This window comes from Desmodus rotundus, chromosome 2, assembly GCF_022682495.2.
Source record: "Desmodus rotundus isolate HL8 chromosome 2, HLdesRot8A.1, whole genome shotgun sequence".
In the NCBI taxonomy this organism is placed as follows: domain Eukaryota; kingdom Metazoa; phylum Chordata; class Mammalia; order Chiroptera; family Phyllostomidae; genus Desmodus; species Desmodus rotundus.
In genome coordinates, this window is record NC_071388.1 from 110,369,509 (window position 1) to 110,396,527 (window position 27,019).

Consider the following 27,019-nt stretch of genomic DNA (forward strand, 5'->3'; position numbering starts at 1 on the left):
ACCCCAAGACAAAAAAAAAAAAAAAAAAGGCCTAAATGGCAGAACACTTCAAAGATCCAGAAAAAATACAACTAAGCCAGGAAGAGATAGCCAACCTATCGGATGCACAGTTCAAAACACTGGTTATCGAGATGCTCACAGAATTGGTTGAATCTGTTCGAAAACCAGATGAAAAAATGAAGCCTATGCTAAGAAAAACAAAGGAAAATGTACAGGGAACCAATAGTGATGTGAAGGTAACTGGGACTCAAATCAATGGTGTGGACCAGAAGGAAGAAAGAAACATCCAAACAGAAAAGAATGAAGAAACAAGAACTCGGAAAAATGAGGAGAGGCTTAGGAACCTCCAGGACATCTTGAAACGTTCCAACATCTGAATTATAGGAGTGCCAGAAGGAGAAGAGGAAGAACAAAAAATTGAAAACTGATTTGAACAAATAATGAAGGAGAACTTCCCTAATCTGGCAAAGGAAATAGACTTCCAGGAGTCCAGGAAGCTCAGAGAGTCCCCAAGAAGCTGGACCCAAGGAGGAACACACCAAGGCACATCATAATTACATTACCCAAGATTAAACTCAAGGACCTACATCCAAGATTACTGTATCCAGCAAAGCTATCATTTAGAATGGAAGGGAAGATAAAGTGCTTCTCAGATAAGGTCAAGTTAAAGAAGTTCATCATCACCAAGCCCTTATTATATGAAATGTTAAAGGGAGTTACCTAAGAAAAAGAAGATCAAAAATAGGAACAATAAAAATGACAGCAAACTCACAGTTATTAACGACCACACCTGAAACAAAAACAAGAGCAAACTAGGCAAACAACTAGAACAGGAACAGAACCATAGAGATGGAGATCACATGGAGGGCTGTCAATAGGGGAGTGGGAGAGGGAGAGGGGGGGAAAGGTACAGAGAATAAGTAGCATAGATGATAGGTGGAAAATAGACAGGGGGAGGGTAAAAATAGTGTAGGAAATGTAGAAGCCAAAGAACTTATAAGTATGACCCATGAACATGAACTATAGGGGAGGGAATGTGGGAGGGAGGGGGTGGGCAGGATGGAATGGAGTTGGGGGAGGGAAATGGGACAACTAATAGCATAATCAATAAATATATTTAAAAAAAGATTTTATTTATTTATTTTTAGAAAGGTGGGAAGGGAAGGGAAAAAGAGAGGGAGAGGAACATTAATGTGTGGTTGCCTCTTGCATGTCCCCCACTGGGGACCTGGCCTGCAACCCAGGCATGTGCCATGACTGGGATTCGAACTGGCGACACTTTGGTTTTCAGGCTGGTGCTGAATCCACTGAACCACAGCTGCCTAGGCTAATGGTATCTTTTGTTGTACAAATGTTTCAAAATGTTTTATATTTTACTGAGGTATATTTAAATATAAAATTTGATAATTGGATATACATAATATATAAGGATTTCCACATTAAGTTAATTAACATATTTGTCACCTCACATATGCACATTTTTATGTGTGTGAAACAGTTAATTTCTACTCCCTTAGCAAAATTTAAAGTGTTCAATATAATAATACCAACTCTAGTCAATATGTTATACATAGACTTTATTCATCTTATAACTAAAAGTTTGTATCAATTCACCAGCTTCTCACCATTTCAATCAAACCTCTGCCCCTAACAACCACTCATTCTACTCTGTTTTTATGAGTTTAACTCTTCTGTTTCTGAGTGTCAAAAATGGCTATTGAGAATAGTGCTACAATGAATATGAAAATGTGGATCTCTTTGATATAGTGATTTTGTTTCTTTCGGGTACATACCCAGAAGTGGGATGGCCGAATCACACAATAGTTGATTTTTTAAGGAAACTCCACATTGTTTTTCGTAGTTGCTATAGCAGTTTATACTCTTACCACAAGTTCTCTTTCTTTCAAATTTTCACCAGCACTTGTTATGTCCTGGCTTATTCATAATAGACATAAAAGTTGTGAGGTGATACCTCCCTCTGTTTTAGATTTTCATTCCCCTGGTAATTAATGGTGTAAATAACCTTTCATGTACCTATTTACCATTTGTATGTTTTCTTTGGAAACTATCCATTCTGGTTGCTTGTTCATTTCTAAATGGAATTATTTATTTATTTTTATTGCAGGAATTTCTTATATGTTTTGGAGAATAATCCTTTATCAGATATATGCTTTGTAAGTATTTTCTTCCATTTTATATACAGCATTTTCTCTTCATTGATAGCTTCCTTTGCTGTGCAGAAACATTTTAGTTTGATTTACTCACAACTCTTTATTTTTGCTTTAGTTGCCTTCACTTTTAGTGTCAAATGCCCCCCAGAGTCAATGTGCTAAACTTTACATTTTCTTCTAGGGGTTTCACAGTTTCTGGTCTTACGTTCGTCTTTAGTCCTTTTTGAGTTGATTTTTGTTAATGATGGAAGATAGGAGTCCACTTTCATTTATTTGCATATCACTGTCCAGTTGTTATAACATAATTTATCCTTTCCTTATTGTTTATTCTTGGCTTCTTTGTCTGAATTAATTGACCATATTTACATGGGTTTCTTTCTGGACTCTTTATTTTGTTCTATTGATTTACATGTCTGATTTATGCAAATAATATACTTTTTTGAGTATTTTATCTTTGTAATATAGTTTGAAATTAGAAACTATGATGCCTCAATTTGTTTTTATCTTAAATATTTTTGTGTATTTGGGATATTTTTCAGTTTCTTAGGAATTTTTTCTATTTCTATGAAAAAATGTCATTGCAGTTTTGAGGTAGATGCTGAGATCGAGTTCAGGGCACAGAAGTTGATTAGAGATTAACACCTGGTAAGAGTGGGGAGGAAGCAGAATGTACAGAGGAAGATGTTGAATGCAGGAGTGAGTGGTAGGGTGTGCAGAGCAAGATTTGCCCACCAGAGTGTCCACTGCTAGACTGAGGTAGCCAGGCTTATATACTGCCACCTGGCTTTGTAACCAGATGCTGGCTGTCCTGGGAAGGATATGGCCTTAAGAAAGGGAGAGCTTTTTGCAGCTGAGCCAGATCCAGGGGAGCCAACAGCTGGAGGATGTCTGCTGACTATACCACCAGAAGCAAGGCCAATAATGCATCCTTGAAAAGAGGCCTGGAAGGTGCATTTTGTGTCTGCCATATACAAAAACTTTCTTATTTTATCTCGATTAACACCACATGGATATGTAATCTATAGCTCCTGATTTTTTCAATACAGTCCTTAATTAAATCATATCTGTCTTTATTAGGCCATGGGTCATAGACGGGGGCTCAGACACCATGGCCACAGAACACAAGAACCCCTGAAGTGCATGACTAATCTCCTGGTGAACCAAATGTTTTTTTGTCTTGTTTTCTCACCTGGAATGTGGGAATTACAATACCAAGAAACTCAGAGTCATGTGAAGGTTAAATAGGCCATATAGTCTCTACTGTGACTACTCAGCTCTACTATTACAGCACAAAAGCAGCCATGGACAATATATAAATATATGAAAGTGGCTGCGTTACAATAAAACTTTATTTAGAAGAACAGACGACTAGCCAGATTTGGCCTGTGGGCTGTAGTTTGCTGCTTCCTGTTCTAGAGGTTTATACAAAGAAAACATCTGTAGGGACTTGGGTCGTGGTAGGATTCTTGGATGATGTATCCTTTAATCTGAAGTGAGTCACTTGTAAGAAACATGTGATTGTGTCTATTTTATCCATTCTGACACTTTATGTCTTTTTATTTGAAAATTCAGTCCTTTTATATTTAAAGTAATTACTGCTAATGCAGTGTTGGTAGGAATGCAGACTGGTGCAGGCATGGTGGAAAACAGTATGGAATTTCCTCAGAAAACTAAAAGTGCAACTGCCTTCTGACCTAGCAATACTACTGTTGAGATTATACGCTAAGAATCCTGAAATACCAATTCAAAAGAACCTATGCACTACAATGTTCATAGCAGCACAATTTACAATACTTAAGCACTGGAAGCAACCTAAGTGCCCATCAGTAAATGAGTGGATCAAAATACTGTGGTACATTTACGCAATGGAATACTAAACACCAGAAAGAAAGGAGGAGCTCCTACCCTTTGTGACAGCATGGATAGAATTGGAAAGCATTATGCTAAGTGAAATATGCCAGGCAGTGAAAGACAAATACCATATGATCTCACCTATAAGTGGAACCCAATCAACAAAAGAAAAAAGCAAGCAAAATACAACCAGAGACATTGAAATAAAGAACAAACTGATGGTTACCGGAGAGGAGCGGGGAGAGGGATAATGGGGTAAGGGCCATCAAGGAGCATATATAAAAGACACATGGACAAAGCCAAAAGGGGTAGGTTTGAGGATGAGGAGGTGGGGAAGTGGGGGGTGGGAGGGTGATATAGTAAAAATGGAGACAACTGTACTAGTACAACAATAATAAAATACAAGTTAATTCATCCTGCTTGTCCTCGGGTGGATCACCGGTTAGCCAATGATAAGTAAGATTCCTCAAGGGAGGGACAACCTAAGACAGGCATAGTCACAAAGGGGCCAATAGGGAAGGACTTAGGGGACTATAGAAAAAGGTGAGTTGGACCCTCACCCCTCAGCTTTGTCATACATAGCCTTAGTCCTCATTCTATCTATAAAAGGTCTCCAAATCTCTTGGCTGCAGGAATCCCCCACCTGACTCAGGCCTGAAACAATGCCAGAGGGTGGTGCAGCCCTGTGCAGAAATGGGAAGTTCCCTAGGGGCAATCAGGCCTAAGAGAGAATACATAATATCTTGTGAAACCTGCTTTGCTAAGAATGCCCTCAATTTAAATGACAAGGGTCCAAGCATAAAATGAATTTGTTTCCCAAAGATTTATGGCCCTTTGATGTCTGTCACACTATTTATTTGACCCTGACTCAGAGTAAGCCCTCATAGTTCTTTGAATGTTATCTATTGTTTTATCATTACCACCTGACAATGATTGATGAGCTTTATATATAGGCCCTGTATTCCTACATAAATTAAACCCAATAAAAGCTCATTGAGAAACAAGCTCAAGGCCCTATTCTGAGAGATTGGCCACCTTTCCTCCCTAAGCCTCCCCACTCCCCCCCAAAAAAATACAAGTTAAATTTTGTCAATTACATTTTGAAAAAATATCAACACAATGCATGTTTTGAATCTCTCTTGTCAATTTCACTAAAAGTCTATTGAAAACATGAAAAAAAATATTAATAGTTCCAAACTTACCATTGCCATTTTGTTCATTGTTTTCTGGATGTTATGTAGTTGCTTTGTTTCTTTATTTGTTTTTTACTCTTTTCTTATGATTTGATGATTTTCTGTAGTTGTATGCTTTGATTCTTTTATTTTTTGTAAATTTATTATATATTTTGCCTTGCGGTTACTATGATGTTTACATAAAACATCTTATAATAATCTATGTTAAGTTGATAACAAGTTAAAGCACATATGAAAGCTCTACATTTTTATACTAGACCTTTATTTTATATTTTTCCAAAGGCTTCAAGAATTTTAATTAATTTAATTAAATTGTACTAAACTCAAGAATGTCTTTGTTTGAGATTAAAATGGAATTTGTTAAATTTTTAAAGATATTTTATTGAATGGGACAACTGTATTTTATACTGGTGATTTACAATTTACATCCATCTCCCAATGGGGAGGATTGCAGTCAGCACCTAGATGCAGACTAATTAGAAGCCAACCCTCAGGCAGCAGCTGTGAAAATACACACTCAAACCTCTTCTATGGAGAAACTGTGAGATGAGAGTTTTTGCCTACTCCCTCTATGCTGAACAGATGTACAGACAGAAGAGATACTTCTGTACTAATATGAAACTGCTTCTCTGCTATAATCCTGTGGGTTTGTGAGTGAAATTGTTTTTGGCCATCTGAGGCAGGTAATTTGGGGGCCCATTCCTCAAATGACAGCACTAGAAGTAAGGTCACTAGGTGTATAGATGAGATTCTTCCAGGTACACACTGATGACTTAAAACAAAGTTGTTTCATTGTTGAAACAAGCCAAAGAGAAAAGGTGGGAAAAGTGCCCACTAGCTCTTTCCGGCTCCTGGGACAATTTCAGTCAGCATGTGGATGCATGCTAATTGGAAGCTGGACCCTCAGGAGCATATTGTAAAGTGAGCATTCAAACCCCATTCAAGCAATGATGGAAAGATTAGCATGTTTCGCTCGCTCCCTCTACTCTGAACCCTGGAAAAATAACTGTGGCAAGTGCTTGCCCATCTATTAAGAACTGCATCTTTGTTTTCTACAATCCTGTGGAACTCACGAACACAAACTCTGATGACTTTCAGAGCTAGGTAATTTGGGAGCTGGCTCCTTGGGTAAGCATGTTAAAAGCAAGGGTACTTGCTGTTGAGTTCAAATTCTTTGCACATCAGGGAGAAGCTGGGATTTGGGGGTTCTCTCTTGATTTAATGATGCTGTGGCATGTGTGGGGTTTGTGGTAAGGGTGTGTCTTAGCCTCTCCTGCCCATTTTGATGTGTGTATTTTCTCAGTCACTTGATGTTTAGAAGTCACTCAACTACCTTCTCTATTTCTCTCAGAGTTAACTCCATGTTTAGCTGTATATTCAATGCATTTGCAAGGAAAGAGAAATTCAAGATCTTTCTATGTTGCCACCTTTGTCTGTATCTCTCACAGACGTATATTTAGAGTTCACATAAAACACATTTTGGGCCATAAAACAAGTCTCAATAAATTTTTAAATGTTTTTACATAAATATTATGCCTAGTATTCTCTCACTACAATGAAATTAGATTGCAAATAAATAACAGAATGATCGCTGCAATTTTTTCAAATAGTTAAATGTAATATATTTCTAAGAAATCAAGAGGGAAATCAGGAAGTATTTTTACTGAATAGAAGTGAAAACCCAGCATATTAGAATTTGTAGAATGCTACTAAAGTGGTATACGGAGGGGAAATTAAATTTATGTGTTTATTACAAAAAAGAAAGCTTTCAAATCCTACCTCTTAGTTTCCACCTTAAGAAACTACAAATAGAAGCACTATTTAAGGTCATAGTAAGCAGAAGAAAAATCATAAAGATTAATAAACAAATGGAGAAAACAGAAAACAACACTAGACAAAATAGAGGGAATCAAAATGATTGTGAAGATGAATAAAACTAACCCTAGCCAATGTATGTATTTATTTTTTTATTGTTGTGCAAATACAATTGTCTTCATTTTCCCCTATCACTCCTCCCCACCCCAGCCATCCCCACTTCTCACCCTCAATCCTACCCACCCCCCCTTGGCTTTGTCCATGTGTCTTTTACAGAATTTCTTATGGCTAGTTTAGTAGTAATAATCTCTCTCAGTTCTAATTCTTTTTCTGGGGATTTATTAATTTTTCCTTTATTTTTGAAGGATATTTTTGTGACATAAAATTCTCAGTTGATAGTTTTAGTTTATTATCTTATTCCTTTCTTCCTTGCAATATTTATGCCAAGAAATCTACTCATACTCCTTTTAAGAGATCCCTTGTATAATGAGATTCACTTTTTTTATTTTCAAGATTCCGTATTTTGACAATTTGATTAGTATGCATGTTTGTGTTATCTTTGGACTTATGTTCCTTGGCTTGGTTGGCTTCTTGAATTTGTAGATCTACACATTTCATCAAATGTGGGGATTTCCTCTCAGCTCTTCAAATAATGTCTCTACCACTTATCTCCCTCTCTTTTTCTTCTGGTACCCCAGAATGCATACATTTGGTCTGCTAAAAGATGTCCCAAAGAGTTCCTTAAACTCTGTGGGTTTTTTTTTTTTTTACTCCCAAATTTGATTCTTCCAAATGATATTCCTTCAGGCTTGCAGATTCTTCTCTTTGCCCATTTTAATCTACTGTTGGAATCCTTTAGTAAATATTTTAATTTAATTATCTTTAAGCTCCAGAATTATTTTATCTCTGTTGGTATTCTATCTTGTTCATGTATCTGTTTCCTAATTTTCTTATTTTTTAAAAAATTTAATTCTTAAAATGTATTTAGTAAAGTTGTTTTAACTCTTTTTTTAGTACATCAGATACATGTTTTTTTTTCCCAGAAAATGTTTGCAACTTTCATTTTTTCGTATTAATGAGTCATGTTTTCCTGTTTCATTGTAGGCCTTGAGATTTTTGTTGTTATTAAAAACTGAACATTTAAAGAAAAAGTTATTTTTTTCCAATCTCCATATTGGCTATGTGCTAAAGTAGACCCTCACTAATTGTCAGGGCGTCTTTTGACCAGTTATTTTGTTAACCCTGCATGTACTTTTTCCATTACTTCCATATATACAGTTGCCTTTAAATATCTTAATTTCCCAAAGAGTTTTATTCTAACTTTTCAGTAGGGCCTCTGATAATCTAATGTATGTCTCTACCCATAATCTTTTATCCTGATGGTCTGTAATGCCTTAGCAACTTTCATGAAATATTTTCACTGCTGATCTCTGTAGCTTTTCCCAGCCTAATAACTGAGTTGTGCTATTTTTCCCCGTCTGAGCTCGGAATCCTGTGCAACAGAGATCACTCATCCAGGCAGCTCCTAGACAGGTTTGAACATTATAAAGATCTATTCTACTCCTAATTTTCAAGAGAGACAATTGGGAGCTGGACTTCTGCTTTCTTCAGGTCACTTTATGACAGGTAGGACATTGTGTGTAAGACAATATTGAATGAAAACACCATGAAATTTGTTACCATTGTTAGTGTGGCTTTTCCATGATTGGGCATTTGTTTAGTTGCTATAGACCTTTGAATATATTCCAGAGATTATATAAAGTATTTTAGATATCCTCATATTATTTTTACTTTTTAATGTTTTGGGTTGGGGAACTGATGTCAGGAACTTGTTATTCACCTTCTTGCTTATGTCATTCTCTGAAAGCCATGTTTAAATGATTATTTTATTCTATTTTCAGTCTCTTAATCTATCATTTTTTGGTGTTTTAACTTTCTTTTCTATATATTTCATCTTTTTACCTTTTTGATGGTGTTCTCACTTTACTCCATATCACTTTATACACTAAATTTTATAGCATACTTTCAAGAGTGTTATTCTGGTCATGTTTTTCTTTTATAGATTTCTATTTGGCTATCTTTCTTCCTTTATTCAGGTCATTTTTCATGCCACTCTCTCGGAGAGACATTTCATACCACCTTATATCTAATGATTCACTTCATCATCTCTAGCACCTTTTTTCTTGCTTTGTTTCTTTTCACCATTTCTCCTACCATGTGAAATTTAATTTCCTTCTTTCTTGCTTTCCTCCTGCCCTCTTTATTTCCTTTTCTCCTCTGTCTCTAGACTTTCTTCCTCACTACAAGTCAGTAGTAGCAGACTTCTCTCTTTTATTTCATAGTTATACTTCTAGCACCTGGAATGGTACCCTGACAGTACAATAGATGCTCAATAAGTCTTTGATTTAGTGATTGCTCTCTTTTATTTTCCCTTCTTTTGAATGAAATTTGTCATTTGGTTTTTAAATTTATTTAAGTAATATTATTTATGTTTTTAACTTTTGTGGATTTTAACTGGAAAACATTATTCTAAGTGAAATAAGCCAGGTGGTGAAAGACAAATGCCATATGTTCTCACCTTTAACAGGAACCTAATCAACAAAAGAAACAAACAAGCAAAATATAATCAAAGACACTGAAATTGAGAACAGGCTGACAGTGACCAGAGGGGAGAGGGGAGAGAATTTCAGGGGAAAAGGCTGAAGGGTTTGTAGGAACAATTATAAAGAACACATGGACAATAATGGTGGGATGGGGGGGGGGTGGAAACAGCAGGGAGGTGGGAAGGGCTAGGGGTTGGGCTGGGTGATGGGAAAAGGCAGAAAACTGTACTTGAACAACAACAAAATTAAAATAAAATTTTAAAAAAGATATAATCACTCTTCATGGATTATTTTTTGGCCAGTTTAAATTAATTTACCAACTTCAATACCAGGGTGCCTTATTTAACCTAATTTTATTGAGATAACTTGGAATCTCAATTGGTATCTTTCCTATGAGAAGCAGTTCTTTTCTCCTTTGCTCCCTGCTCCCTTTGTACTCCCCTTTCTCTCTCTGGAGGTTTAATGATTCAAAACACATTTGAAAATCAGGTTTTAAAGTAGCATTTTAAGCATCTAGCCTCAGTGCTAGCATACACAGTTCATTCACTAATCCTGAGGGTGCTTTGGTGAGATCCTGACTGTCAGGATTTCTCTGTCTAAATCACTATACTAATTGTGTAGGTTGACATGAAGCAACCCTCACAACAGTAACTGCCTTTTCTTTCTACATTTTCATGGAAAGGAGCTCTGCTCTAGCTCCTCTTTAGGCACTGATTTTACATTTACTTTTCCTTATGTATGAGAAGATTGTTTTCCCCAGTGTTATGATAGGAAGAAAAACTCCCAGTTATGTCTACGTTTTGGGGAATCCATAAGTAAGAATGTCAGTTTGTGGCTTCAGCCCATCTACTGAAGAACATTTTAAGAGTAGTTAAAACTAATTAAATAAATAAAGTGACTGCCTTTCATATTTATGTGCTCTGAGCAGAAGGGTAGGAGGGGATTTAAAGTAGGAATTTATGCAAATTTTATCAATGTTAAATATAACTTAATATAGAAGCATATCAAATAAATATACAAATAGGAAGCTGTTACAACATAAACAGCAGATTAAACATCAACCATATGAGGGGATAACATGTTGCCAGCATCCAAAAGGCACTTTGGATCCCCTTATTTTTATATGCATAGCTATAATTTGCTTTAACTGCTGTAAAATATATCAGGGCATATTACGACCTGCAGGTGAAATCCAGTGCATTACATGTTTTTATTAATATTTTTTAATTATTAAAAAAAATATTGTTCAAGTACTGTTGTCTGAATTCCCCCCCACTCCTCCCCTACCCCACCACATCACCACATCCCTCCCCTGACTCCACCCCACTTCAGTTCTGTCCATGTGTCCTATATAGTTATTCCTGAAAACCCTTCCCCTCTTTCCTCCATTATCCTCTCCCACCTCCCCTTAGGTTACTGTCAGATTGGTCTTAATTTCAATGTCTCTGGTTATATTTTGCTTGCTTGTTTGTTTTGGTGATTAGGCTCCACCTAAAGGTGAGATCATATGGTATTTGTTTTTCACCACCTGGCTTATTTCACTCAGCACAATACTCTCCAGTTCCATCCATAGTGTCGCAAAAGGTAGGAGCTCCTATTTGCTTTCTGCTGTGTAGTATTCTATCATTTAAATGTACTATAGCTTTTTGATCTATTCATTTACTGATGGGCACTTAGGTTGCTTCCAGCACTTAGCTATAGTAGACAGCTATAAACATTGGGGTGCATAGGTTCTTTTGGATTGGTATTTCAGGGTGCTTAGGATATAATCCCAGCAGTGGAATTGCTGAGTCAAAAGTACGCTCTATTTCTAATTTTCTGAGGAAATTCCATGCAGTTTTCCATTGTGACTGCACCAGTCTTCATTTCCACCAACAGTGCACTAGAGTTCCCATTTCTCCACAACCTCTCCAGCAATTCTTGTTTGTTGATTTGGTTATGATGGCCATTCTGACTGGTGTGAAGTGATATCTCATTATAGTTTTATTTTTTCATCTCTCTGATAGCCAGTGATGCTGAGCATCTTCTCATGTGTCTCTGGGCCCTCTGTATGTCTTCCCTGGAGAAGTGTCTGTTCAAGTCCTTTGCCCATTTTTTGCTTGGGTTGTGTGTCTTCCTGTTGTGGAGTTGTGTGAGTTCTTTATATATCTTGGAGATCAAACCCTTGTCTGAGATATCACTGACAAATATGATTTCCCATACAGTTGGTTCCCTTTTCATTTTAATATTGTTTTCTTTAGCCATGTAGAAGCTTTTTATTTTGATGAGATCTTATTTGTTTATTCTTTCCTTTATGTCCCTTGCTCTAGGGGACATATCAGTGAAAACATTGCTGCATGGAATATTTGAGATTTTCCTGCTTATCATCTCTTCTAGAACTTTTCTTGTACCAAAAATGATATTTAAGTGTTTTATCCATCTTGAGTTTATTTTTGCGTATGGTGTAATTTGGTGTTCAAGTTTTTTGCATGTACCTGTCCAAATGTCCCAACACCATTTTTTAAGAAGCTATTTTTATTCCATTTTATGCTTCTGCCCCTTTTGTTAAATATTAATTGTCCATTGGGACTTGGGTTTACTTGTGGGCTCTCTATTCTATTCCATTGACCTATATGTCTGTATTTTATGTCAGTACCACACTGTTTTAATTACTGTGGCCTTGTGACCTAGTAGGTATGGTGATACCACCTACTTTGTTCTTCTTTCTCAAAATTGCTGCATCTGTTCAGGGTTGTTAATGTTTCCATATAAATTTTTGAAATGTTTATTGTATATCAGTGAAATATGTCATCAGTATTTTCATAGTGGCTGCATTCAATATATAAATTATTTTGAGTAGTATGGTCATTTCGATGATGCTAATTCTTCTAATCCATAAACATGGTATATGCTTTCATTTATTTGTGTCTTCTTTAATCTCTTTTTCCAGTGTTGTGTAGTTTTCTGAGTACAGATGTTTTACATCCTTGATTAGGTTTATTCCTAAGTACTTTTTCTTGTTGCTACAGCAAATGTGATTATTTTTTGATTTCTGTTTCTTATATTTAATTGTTGGTTACAAAAATGCCTTCAATTTCTGAATATTGACTTTGTATCCCACTGTTTTGCCAAATTCACTTATTAGGTCGAATTGTTTTTTGGTTGGTTTGTAGGGTTTTCTATGTACACTATCATGTCATCTATAAACAATGACAGTTGTACTTCCTCTTTTCAAATTTGGATGCCTATTATTTCTTTTTCTCATCTGATTGATTCTAGAACCATATGCCAAGAAATTTGAAAACCTGGGTGAAATGGACTAATTTCTAGAAAAATATAATCTTCTACAACTGAGTTAAGAAGAAGCAGAAAGCCTGAACAGACCAATAACAGTTAGTGAAATTGTAGCAGTAATTAAAAGACAAACCAACAAAAACTCTTGGCACACAAAAGCTCTGCACCAGGTGGCTTCACTGGAGAATTTTACAAACATTTAATAAAGAACTAACCCCTATCTTTCACAGACTATTCCAAAAAATCCAAGAAGACAGTAGACTCCCCAACACTTTTTATGAGTCCAGCATCATCCTAATCCAAAAACCAAATAAAGACACAACAAAGAAAGAAAACTACAGGCCAATATCACTGATGAATATAGATGCTAAAATCCTCAATAAAATATTGGCAAACTGTATCCAGCAACACATTAAAAATATACACCATGATCAAGTTTGTTTTATACCAGGGATGCAAGAATGGTTATTATTCACAAATCAATAAATGTGATACATCACATGAACAAAAGGAAAGGCAAAAATCACATGATCATACCAATAAATGTGGAAAAAAGCATTTGAGAATGTACAGCCCCCGCTTATGATAAAAATACTCAGCAAAGTTGGAGCAGAGGGAACAAATCTTCACATAGTAAAGGCCCTGCAGAAGAAATTGTGTTTAAAGTGAAGTAAGGCATATATGCAGTTAAAACTAGAAGAAAGCTGTGTAGGCTATCTTGGGTACCATCCATGTTTGTGTGATTAGGCAAATAATACGAAAATGTGTGTTATTGTCCAATATGCAGAAGTAATTTTTGATTCAAGACATAGGGATCCTAATTTATGTAGGTCTGAGATTTGACTCAGCTATCAATATCATTATAGGGAAGAACCAAGATGGCGGCGTAGGTAGACACACTGCGCCTCCTCGCACAACCAGAACTGACAGAGAATCGAACAGCAAGGGGGACCAACACCAAGGAAACAGAAAATAATCATTCATCCAGACTGGTAGGAGGGGCGGAGACGGCACTGGGGTGGAGAGGACTTGCATGGCTGTGGCGGGACTGAGACTGGCGGAGTGTGGGACAAATGGCGCAGGCAGTCTGAGCACTAGCAGACCCTGCGGTCCCACATTTGCACAGATAAACCCAGAGGGCCGGACCCAGAGTGGCAGAGACTGGGGCAGGCAGAGTGGCGGATAGCACCCTGCGGCACATTCGCCCACAGATAAACCGGACGAACGGTGGGCAGAGAAGCAGACCGCTGCGCAACCCAGGGCTCCAGCTCAGCTCGGGGAAAATAAAGCCTCAAACCTCTGATTAAAAGCGCCCCTGGGGGTTGGGGCGGCAGGAGAGACTCCCAGCCTCACAGGAGAGGTTGTTGGAGAGACCCACAGGGGCCTAGAGTGTGCACAGGCCCACTTACTCGGGAACCAGCACCAGAGGGGCCCAGTTTGATTGTGGGTAGCCGAGTGAGAGACTGAAATCCGGAGGAGAGTGAAGCGGGCGCCATTGCTCCCTCTGGGCCCCGCCCCCACGTACAGCATCACAGCGCAGCGACCAGCATTACCCCGCCCCGGTGAACACCTAAGGCTCCGCCCCTTAAAGTAACAGACGCGCCAAGACAAACAAACAAAAAAAAATGGCCCAAATGACAGAACACTTCAAAGCTCCAGAAAAAATACAACTAAGCGACGAAGAGATAGCCAACCTATCAGATGCACAGTTCAAAGCACTGGTTATCAATATGCTCACAGACTTGGTTGAATCTATTCGAAAAACAGATGAAAAAATGAAGCCTATGCTAAGAGAAACAAAGGAAAATGTACAGGGAACTAATAGTGATGAGAAGGAAATTGGGACTCAAATCAATGGTATGGACCAGAAGGAAGAAACAAACATTCAACCAGAAAAGAATGAAGAAACAAGAACTTGGAAAAATGAGGAGAGGCTTAGGAACCTCCAGGACACCTTGAAACGTTCCAACATCCGAATTATAGGGGTGCCAGAAGGAGAAGAGGAAGAACAAAAAATTGAAAACTTATTTGAACAAATAATGGAGAACTTCCCCGATCTGGCAAAGGAAATAGACTTCCGGGAAGTCCAGGAAGCTCAGAGAGTCCCAAAGAAGCTGGACCCAAGGAGGAACACACCAAGACACATCATAATTACATTACCCAAGATTAAACGCAAGGACCTACGTCCAAGATTACTGTATCCAGCAAAGCTATCATTTAGAATGGAAGGGAGGATAAAGTGCTTCTCAGATAAGGTCAAGTTGAAGAGGCTCATCATCACCAAGCCCTTATTATATGAAATGTTAAAGGGAGTTACCTAAGAAAAAGATCAAAAATAGGAACAGTAAAAGGACCAGATGGTTTCACAGGAGATTTCTACAAAGCATTTAAGGAAGAACTAACCCCTATCCTTCACAGACTATTCGAAAAAATCCAAACTGATGGAAGACTCCCAAACTCTTTTTATGAAGCCAACATCATCCTAATCCCAAAACCAGATAAAGACACAACGAAGAAAGAAAACTTCAGGCCAATATCGCTGATGAACATAGACGCTAAAATTCTCAACAAAATATTAGCAAACCGCATCCAGCAATATATTAAAAAGATCATCCACCATGACCAAGTGGGATTCATCCCAGGGATGCAAGGATGGTACAATATTCGCAAATCAATAAACATAATACATCACATCAACAACAGCAAAGACAAAAATCACATGATCATATCAATAGATGCGGAAAAAGCATTTGATAAGATACAGCACCCATTTCTGATAAAAACACTCAGCAAAGTGGGAATAAAGGGAGCAGTCCTCAACATAATTAAGGCCATATATGAGAGACCTACAGCCAACATCACACTCAATGGACAAAAACTTAGAGCTTTCCCACTAAGATCAGGAACTAGACAAGGATGCCCTCTCTCACCACTCCTATTCAACATAGTATTGGAAGTCCTAGCCACAGCAATCAGACAAGAAAAAGCAATAAAAGGCATCCAAATTGGAAAGGAGGAAATGAAACTGTCACTGTTTGCAGACGACATGATAGTGTACATGGAAAACCCTATAGACTCCACTCAAAAACTACTCGACCTAATAAATGAATTTGGCAAAACAGCTGGATACAGAGTCAATACCCAGAAATCAAAGGCATTCCTGTACACCAGCAACGAAACTGCAGAAACAGAAATCAGGAAAAAAAACCCATTCGATATAGCAACAAGAAAAATAAAGTACCTAGGAATAAACCTAACCAAGGAGGTAAAAGACCTGTACTCAGAAAACTACACAACACTGAAGAAAGAAATTAAGGAAGATACAAACAAATGGAAGCATGTACCATGTTCATGGATTGGAAGAATCAACATTATCAAAATGGCCATACTACCCAAAGCAATTTATAGATTCAATGCAATCCCTATTAGAGTACCCATGACATATTTCACAGATATAGAACAAACATTGCAGAAATTCATATGGAACCATAAACGACCTCGAATAGCTGCAGCAATTTTGAGAAAGAAAAACAAAGCAGGAGGGATCACAATACCTGATATCAAACTGTATTACAAGGCCACTGTAATCAAAACAGCCTGGTACTGGCATAAAAACAGGCACATAGACCAATGGAACAGAATAGAGAGCCCAGAAATAAACTCAAGTCTATACGATCAATTAATATTTGACAAAGGAGGCAGGAGCAGAAAATGGAGCAAAAACAGCCTCTTCAACAGATGGTGTTGGGAGATCTGGACAGCTACGTGCAAAAAAATGAAACTCGATCACCAACTTACGCCATACACGAAAATAAACTCAAGATGGATAAAAGACTTAAATATAAGCCGTAACACCATAAAAGTCCTTGAGGAAAACATTGGCAGGAAAATCTCAGACATTCCACGCAGCAACATCCTCACAGACACATCCCCTAAAGCAAGGGACATAAAGGAAAGAATAAACAAATGGGACCTCATCAGAATAAAAAGCTTCTGCATGGCTAAAGAAAACAGCACCAAATTACAAAGAGTACCAACAGTATGGGAAAACATATTTGCCAACGATACCTCAGACAAGGGCCTGATCTCCAAAATATATAAAGAACTCACTCGACTCCACTCCAGGAAGACAAACAACCCAATTAAAAAATGGGCAAAGGACTTGAACAGACACTTCTCCAAGGAAGACATACAGAGGGCCCAGAGACATATGAAAAGATGCTCAGCATCACTAGCCATCAGAGAGATGCAAATTAAAACCACAATGAGGTATCATCTCACACCAGTCAGAATGGCCAACATAAACAAATCCACAAACAAATGTTGGAGAGGATGTGGAGAAAAGGGAACCCTTGTGCACTGTTGGTGGGAATGCAGACTGGTGAGGCCACTGTGGAAAACAATATGGAATTTCCTCAGAAAACTAAAAATGGAACTGCCCTTTGACCCAGTAATTCCGCTGCTGGGATTATACCCTAAGAACACTGAAACACCAATCCAAAAGAATCTGTGCACCCCAATGTTCATAGCAGCACAATTTACAATAGCCAAGTACTGGAAGCAACCGAAGTGCCCATCAGCAAACGAGTGGATCCAAAAACTATGGTATATTTACACAATGGAATTCTACGCAGCAGAGAGAAAGAAGGAGCTTATACCCTTTGCAACAGCATGGATGAAACTGGAGAGCATTATGCTAAGTGAAATAAGCCAGGAAGTGAGGGACAAGTACCATATGATCTCACCTTTAACTGGAACATAAGCAATAGAAGAAAAAAGCAAACAAAATATAACCAGAGACATTGAAGTTAAGAACAATCTAACAATAGCCAGGGCGGGGGTGGGGGGTGGGGGCGGGGATAGTGGGAAGAGGGTATTACAGGAACTACTATAAAGGACACATGGACAAAACCAAGGGGGAGGGTGGAGAGGGGGGAGGGAGGTGGGTTCACCTGGGGTGGGGTAGAGGGATGGGGAGAAAAGGCATACAACTGTAATTGCATAACAATAAAAAAAAAAAAAAAAAAAAAAGAACAAACTGACAGTAACCAGAGGGGAGGGAATAATGGGGGGTAAAAGAGGAAAAAAAAAAAATATCATTATAATCTATGAAGATATTTGTAGTAGAATAGTCTGAGTTGAGCATTGATGGTTTAATATGTTGTATAAAGACAGGTTTTAAATTTTAATAATAGCATCCTCTCTAGCCTGGCATTATACACTGAGACTTGTATTTGGAGTCACAGTTAATTAATTTCCAAATGAATCATGAATATGTCTGCCCAAATCTTTGTATACCATTATAACATTCTGCCAACCCATGAAAATGGATTGATGTGAACACAGCAGTTTATCTTGATTTTGTGTGTGTGTGCCTGTGAATGTAATCCTCACAAATAAATTCAGTCCCTGGTGAACAGTTTCCTAGGTATGTGTCTCTTCTTACTGAACAAATAAAAAAAAGTCCAGATTAAATTAATGAAGTGATAAGGCAATGTATTTGTTAACCACATACATTTTCAAATATGGATTCAAAACTTTATTTCCTTTCATTTTTTCTTCAAATGTATCAGTATGAGAAAACTCTTCCACAAAGGTACTTTTAAAATAATATTTGCTGGGTTTGACAAACAAATAAATGAAACTATCTTTATGGATATACCTCCTTGAACAAGGTAAACAAAAGCAAGAAAGTGGGACTACATCAAATTAAAATTAAAAATCCCCTGCACATTAAAAGAAACCATCAACAAAACAAGAAGATAATCTACTGACTGGGAGAAGATATTATTATTTACAAATGACATAATGGATAAGGAGATAATATTCAAAATATATAAGGAACTCTCAGAACTCAACACACACACATCTACAATCTGGTTAAAAATTTGGTAGACGACATGAATAGAACATTTTTCTAAAGACGACATGAAGATGGCCAACTGACACATGAAAAGATAGTCAACATCATTAATCATTAAAGAAGTACAAATCAAAACCATAATGTGATATCCCTTCAGACCTGGAGGAATGACTGGTATCAAAAAATCAACAAAAAACAATTCTTGGCAAGGATGTGCACTATTGGTAGGAATGCAGTTTGGTACAGCCACTATGTAAAACAGTATAGAGTTTCCTCAAATCATTACAAATAGAATTACCATCTGACCTACAAATCCATTTCTTGGTATTTTTCTGAAGAAAACAAAAAAATATTTTTAAAAGGTATATTTACCTCTGTTTATTTTGGAATTATTTTCAATAGTCAATATACAGAAGCAACCTAGGTGTCCATCAATAGTTGAATAAACATGTGCTGTTATGCTAAATGAAATAAATCAAAGAAACACATTGTATAATTTCACTTATATGTGGAATCTAAACAGAACAAAACAGATGAACAAACTAAACAAGAAAAATAGATTTATAGAACAGAGGTGGAAACAATGGTTGCCAGAGGGTAAGGTAAAAATTGTGAAGGGAAATTAAAAAAAAATACAATCAAACATAATAAACAGAAATAGAAATTTAAAATTATCAATATGAGTGACAGAATGAAAATCCTTCAAAATTAAGTCCTATTTTGTTCTCTTTACAGTTCCTGGGCTATCTCATTTCTTTTTACTCCACAATTTAAACACAAGAATATGCAGCACTGTAGGCATTAGAGGCATGAACTTCACTCTGAGTGAACTGTGTGCAGAGTGAACTCAAATGACTCCAAATTCTTCTAAATTTACTCTGAAAACAACACTTTTAACTGAGCCTGTATATGTCAGTGGCTGACAGTGTAACTGGCATTCATAAATTAACATCCATGTAGAATTCAATGTTTATTAAAAGATAAGTAATACAAATTTGCTCACTGAACACCCATGTGTAATATCAAAATTCCAACAAATGTTTAGAACTTATATCAAGGACAATTGTTTTAAAGAGTGGATATTTTATTTTTGAAATTATTTATAGTTGGTGAAGCATGATAGTAATAAAAATCAGGCTTTGTCAGCATTATCATTTAAAAAATTAGTTACAAACAATGAACACCCCTAATGCCTACACTTGGGGCAGATCACTCTTACTCATTGGCCTCCCTTTGCCAATAACATTTTGTTCCATAACTGTTCCATTACGTTAATCCTGGAGAACTTGGGAAAAAGACATTTCCCTATAGAAAACCTTTGAAGAAAACAAACAAAGATACTAAGTTTGCACAGCACATGACCAGGTTAAGCAAAAATAGATCCAGGAAGATGCAGAGTATACTACCAAAGGATTCTTCGATTCTTTAGATGACTGTAGGGCTCACAGCATCTGGTGGGGCTCCTGGTTCCATAAGAAGCTCCAGTACCACTTTCTTTTTTTTTTTTTTAGCATAATCAATAATATATATACATGTATATATATATATTTTTTTTTTTTAATTGTTATTCAATTACAGTTGTATGCCTTTTCTCCCCATCCCTCCACCCCACCCCAGGTGAACCCACCTCCCTCCCCCCTCACCACCCTCCCCCTTGGTTTTCTCCATGTGTCCTTTATAGTAGTTCCTGTAATCCCCTCTACCCACAGTCCCCGCCCCCACCCCCCCGCCCCCACCCCCCACCCCCGCCCTGGCTATTGTTAGATTGTTCTTAACTTCAATGTCTCTGGTTATATTTTGTTTGCTTTTTTCTTATATTGCTTATGTTCCAGTTAAAGGTGAGATCATATGGTATTTCTCCCTCACTTCCTGGCTTATTTCACTTAGCATAATGCTCTCCAGTTTCATCCATGCTGTTGCAAAGGGTATAAGCTCCTTCTTTCTCTCTGCTGCATAGAATTCCATTGTGTAAATATACCATAGTTTTTGGATCCACTCGTTTGCTGATGGGCACTTCGGTTGCTTCCAGTACTTGGCTATTGTAAATTGTGCTGCTATGAACATTGGGGTGCACAGGTTCTTTTGGATTGGTGTTTCAGTGTTCTTAGGGTATAATCCCAGCAGTGGAATTACTGGGTCAAAGGGCAGTTCCATTTTTAGTTTTCTGAGGAAATGCCATACTGTTTTCCACAGTGGTCTCACCAGTCTGCATTCCAAACAACAGTGCATGAGGGTTCCCTTTTCTCCACATCCTCTCCAACATTTCTTTGTGGATTTGTTTATGTTGGCCATTCTGACTGGTGTGAGATGATACCTCATTGTGGTTTTAATTTGCATCTCTCTGATGGCTAGTGATGCTGAGCATCTTTTCATATGTCTCTAGGCCCTCTGTATATCTTCCTTGGAGAAGTGTCTGTTCAAGTCCTTTGCCCATTTTTCAATTGGGTTGTTTGTTTCCTGGAGTGGAGTCGTGTGAGTTCTTTATATATTTTGGAGATCAGGCCCTTGTCTCAGGTATCATTGGCTAATATGTTTTCCCATACTGTTGGTTCTCTTTGTAATTTGGTGCTGTTTTCCTTAGCCATGCAGAAGCTTTTTATTTTGATGAGGTCCCATTTGTTTATTCTTTCCTTTATGTCCCTTGCTTTAGGGGATGTGTCTGTGAGGATGTTGCTGTGTGGAATGTCTGAGATTTTCCTGCCAATGTTTTCCTCAAGGACTTTTATGGTGTTACGGCTTATATTTAAGTCTTTTATCCATCTTGAGTTTATTTTCGTGTATGGCGTAAGTTGGTGATTGAGTTTCATTTTTTTGCACGTAGCTGTCCAGATCTCCCAACACCATCTGTTGAAGAGGCTGTTTTTGCTCTATTTTATGCTCCTGCCTCCTTTGTCAAATATTAATTGATTGTATAGACTTGAGTTTATTTCTGGGCTCTCTATTCTGTTCCATTGGTCTATGTGCCTGTTTTTATGCCAGTACCAGGCTGTTTTGATTACAGTGGCCTTGTAATACAGTTTGATATCAGGTATTGTGATCCCTCCTGCTTTGTTCTTCTTTCTCAAAATTGCTGCAGCTATTCGGGGTCGTTTATGGTTCCATATGAATTTCTGCAATGTTTGTTCTATATCTGTGAAATATGTCATGGGTACTCTAATAGGGATTGCATTGAATCTATAAATGGCTTTGGGTAGTATGGCCATTTTGATGATGTTAATTCTTCCAATCCATGAACATGGTACATGCTTCCATTTGTTTGTATCTTCCTTAATTTCTTTCTTCAGTGTTGTGTAGTTTTCTGAGTACAGGTCTTTTACCTCCTTGGTTAGGTTTATTCCTAAGTACTTTATTTTTCTTGTTGCTATATCGAATGGGTTTTTTTTCCTGATTTCTGTTTCTGCAGTTTCGTTGCTGGTGTACAGGAATGCCGTTGATTTGTGGGTATTGACTCTGTATCCAGCTATTTTGCCAAATTCATTTATTAGGTCGAGTAGTTTTTGAGTGGAGTCTATAGGGTTTTCCATGTACACTATCATGTCGTCTGCAAACAGTGACAGTTTCATTTCCTCCTTTCCAATTTGGATGCCTTTTATTGCTTTTTCTTGTCTGATGGCTGTGGCTAGGACTTCCAATACTATGTTGAATAGGAGTGGTGAGAGAGGGCATCCTTGTCTTGTTCCTGATCTTAGTGGGAAAGCTCTAAGTTTTTGTCCATTGAGTGTGATGTTGGCTGTAGGTCTCTCATATATGGCCTTTATTATGTTGAGGACTGCTCCCTTTATTCCCACTTTGATGAGCGTTTTTATCAGAAAAGGGTGCTGTATCGTATCGAACGCTTTTTCCGCATCTATTGATATGATCATGTGATTTTTGTCTTTGCTGTTGTTGATGTGATGTATTATGTTTATTGATTTGCGAATATTGTACCATCCTTGCATCCCTGGGATGAATCCCACTTGGTCATGGTGGATGATCTTTTTAATATATTGCTGGATGCGGTTTGCTAATATTTTGTTGAGAATTTTAGCGTCTATGTTCATCAGCGATATTGGCCTGAAGTTTTCTTTCTTCGTTGTGTCTTTATCTGGTTTTGGGATTAGGATGATGTTGGCTTCATAAAAAGAGTTTGGGAGTCTTCCATCAGTTTGGATTTTTTCGAATAGTCTGTGAAGGATAGGGGTTAGCTCTTCCTTAAATGCTTTGTAGAAATCTCCTGTGAAACCATCTGGTCCAGGGCTTTTGTGTGATGGGAGTTTCTTGATGACTGCTTCAATTTCCTTTGCTGATATTGGTCTGTTCAGGTTTTCTGCTTCTTCTTCATTCAGTTTTGGAAGATTATATTTTTCTAGAAATGTGTCCATTTCATCTAGGTTTTCAAATTTCTTAGCATACAGGTCTTCATAGTAATTTCTTACAATCCTTTGTATTTCTGTGGTATCAGTTGTAATCTCTCGACTTTCATTTCTAATTCTGTTTATTTGGATCCTCTCTCTTTTCTTCTTGATGAACCTACTTAAAGGCTTGTCGATTTTGTTTATCTTTTCAAAGAACCAGCTCCTGGATTCATTGATCCTTACAATTGTGCTTTTAGTCTCTATGTCATTTAGGTCTGCTCTGACCTTGATTATTTCCTTCCTTTTGCTTGCTCTGGGCTGTCTTTGTTGTTGTTCCTCGAGTTCTTGTAGGCATAGGGTTAGGTTGTTTTTTTGAACTGTTTCTAACTTCTTAAGGTAGGCCTGTATTGGTATGAACTTCCCTCTCAGGACTGCCTTTGCTGTGTCCCATAGGTTTTGGGTTGTTGTGAGTTCGTTTTCATTTGTTTCCAGGAAGTTTTTGATTTCTTCCCTAATCTCGTTCTTGACCCATTCATCGTTTAATAGCATGCTATTCAGTCTCCATGATTTTGAGTGCTTTGGGTTTTTACCCTTGGGGTTGTTTTCTAGTTTCAGACCCTTGTGGTCAGAGAAGATGCTTGATATGATTTCAATTTTCTTGAATTTGTTGAGGCTTGCTTTGTGTCCTATCATGTGGTCTATCTTTGAAAAAGTTCCATGGACACTTGAAAAGAATGTGTATTTTGCTTCTTTGGGATGAAAAGCTCTGTATATATCAGTTAAGTCCATTTCGTCTATGGTATTGTTAAGTGACACAATATCTTTGTTGATCTTTTGTTTGGAAGTCCTGTCCATTTTTCATAGTGCGGTGTTCAAATCCCCTACTATAATTGTGTTGCTGTCAATATCTTTCTTGAAATCCTCCAAGATTTTCTTTATGTATTTGGGTGCTCCTATGTTGGGTGCATATATATTGACAATGTTTATGTCTTCTTGGTGGATTCTTCCTTTGAGTATTATGAAGTGACCTTCTGGGTCTCTCTTTATGGCCCTTCTTTGGAAGTCTATTTTGTCTGATATGAGTATTGCTACCCCTGCTTTTTTTTCCTGTCCGTTTGCTTGGAAAATTTGTTTCCAGCCCTTCACTTTCAGTCTGTGTAAGTCTTTTGTCCTGAGATGGGTCTCTTGTAGGTAGCATATGTGTGGGTCATGTTTTCTTATCCATTCAGCTATTCTATGTCTTTTGATTGGAGCATTTAATCCATTTACTTTTAAGGTTATTATCGATAGGTAGTTATTCATTGCCATCTTTTCATACCTGTGTTCCTCTGTCTTCCTCTTTTCCTTCCTTTCCTTAAAGCAGTCCCTTTAGCATGTCTTGCAGAACTGGTTTGGTGGAGCTGTATTCTTTTAGACTTCTTTTGTCTGGGAAGCTCTTTATTTGGTCTTCTATCTTGATTGAGAGCCTTGCTGGGTAAAGTAGTCTTGGTTGCAGGCCTCTGGTTCTCATTACTTGGAATATTTTTTGCCATTCTCTTCTGGCTTGGAGCGTTTCCATTGAGAAGTCAGTGCTAACCTTATTGGGGCTCCCTTGTATGTTACTTCCTGTTTCTCCCTTGCTGCCTTTAAGATCCTCTCTTTGTCTTGGAAATTTGCCATTTTAATTATGATGTGTCTTGCAGTGGGTCTCTTTGGGTTCCTCTTGCTTGGGACTCTCTGTGATTCCTGGATTTGGGTGACCTTTTCTCTCCTCAGATTAGGGAAATTTTCCATCATTACTTTGTCAAACAGGTTTTCTATCCCTTGCTCTTCTTCTTCTCCTTCTGGTATTCCTATCATACGTATATTGTTACGTTTCATGTTGTTCTGCATTTCCCTTATTGCCTCTTCATTCTTTCTGAGCCTCTTTTCCTTTTCTTGCTCTTTCTGGGTGTTTTTTTCTACTTTGTCCTCCAGCTAGCTGATCCGATCCTCGGCTTCATCAAGTCTGCTTTTAATTCCTTCTACTGTGTTCTTCAATTCAGAAATTGTATTCTTCATTTCCTCTTGGCTCTTGTTGATAGTTTCTATTTCCTTTTTCATGTTGATATAGTTTGCAGTGAGTTCATTGTAGTTTCCTTGTAATTTCTGGTAGTTCTCTTTGAGCTCAGAGAGCTCAGTGAGCTTCCTGATGACCACTGCTTTGACCTCAGTATCTGATAGTTGACTTGCCTCTTTTTCGGTTAGCATTCTTTCTGAGGCTTCCTCCTTTCCTTTTTTGGGAATTGTTTCTTTGTCTTCCCTTTGTTTGTGAGACTCTTCTTGTTAACCTCTTCTTCTTAAATTCACGTATTCCTACTCCCTGGGTTTATGGTATGAACTTCTCTGGTAGAATGCCAATTGGATTCGGTGGTGCTGTCTCCTTAATCTCCTGTGCTCACTGGTCTTGAGCTGACGTTTATGTGTTTAACTCTATCTAACTCTAGTCTTTTCAGCACTCCAGGTTTTGTTGTCTCACCTGTGGGAAAAAGAGAAAGGGGGGGAGAAAGAAAAGAAAAAAACAAAAACAAACAAAAAGAAACAACAAAAAAAACAAAGATGGGAAGGAGGGAAAAAGGAAATAGAAAAGGAGGAAAGGAAGGAAGGAGGGAAGAAGGAATAAAGATCGGAGGCAAGATAAGAAGGAATTTTAACAAAAATTAAAACATAGAAATAGATAAAAGAAGGCAGGAAGAAGCCATAAAAATGGTAAAGGATGGGAGGAAGAAGGAATGAAAAAAAAAAGAGAGAGAGGAAGAAGGAATTCAGGGGGAAAGGAAAAAAAAAAAATCTTCTGCTGGCTTTAAACCAGTCAGGTTAGTTCTGCTGGTGTCCTGTCTGTGCAAGGGGAGGGGGTGGTGGGAAGGATTGGTTTCACTTTTCTCCCTTCCAGGGTCACACTTTTCGCTATTGTTCAGCCTGCAGACTCTCCTATCACTGCAGCTCCCCTCTGCTGGGTGTTCTGCCTTTGTCCTAGAGAGCTAGTAGGCCCTGTAGGGTGCGAAAGTGTTAGGTAGGCGTTGTAGGTGTGGTCCCTGGCAGGCAATCAGGCCGTTGATCAGCCAATCCTGCAGCTTTGTTCTTGGGGCATGCAAGCGGCGGCTCCAGCCGCTTTGGCTTGGGACACGTGCGCAAGCAGCAGGGGGATCCAGCCGCTTTGGGTTTGTGATACTCTCAAGCTGCTTTGTGCTCTGAGGGCGCAGCTGGCTGATCGAGCAGCCTGGGCTTGGGCCGCTCGCGAGCAGGCGTCGGATTCAGCCACCTTGGGGTTAGGACACTTGCCAGCAGCTTTGTGCTTGGAAAACGCGCATCCAGCCGACCCTGAGCTTGGTGAGCATGCAGCCGGCCAAGCCAGAGGCTCTGTGCTTGGGGGCCGATCCAGCCGCCCTGGGGTTGAGTCTCTCGGGGGGCAGGCCGCCCTGGGACTGAATCACGCGGCACTTCCGAGGTTTTGGGCCTGTGGGTGGAGCAGCTAGCCTCAGCTCCAAATGATCTCGGAGGTTTCAGGTGTGGGCCCCCGCGCAACTGGGCCTCAGGTGAGCGCCCAGGCTCTGGTGCTGCTTATCCTGTGCTCCCAGTCCAGGGGCGGAGGGGGGAGGGGTGCCAGGGGCCTCGGCTACTACCGAGAGTTCTCTAACTAGCCCCTGAGTGTCTCTATTTTCTTTTTCTTTTTGAGAAATTCCTCCTTTTCAAGCCCCCCTGGTCCAATCAAGCACCTGGCTGCTCACAGCTCAGCCTGGCCCTCTCCCAAGACTCCTGCAGCAGCCCCTGTGCCAGGGCTGGCGCTTCTGCCGCCCTTGTACCGCGCGGACCCGGGTCCTGGGGACCTTATTGTCCTTGAGCACTCTTCTTACCGTCAGATCTTTCAATGTCCTCTATCTTTGATCTCTGATTTCGT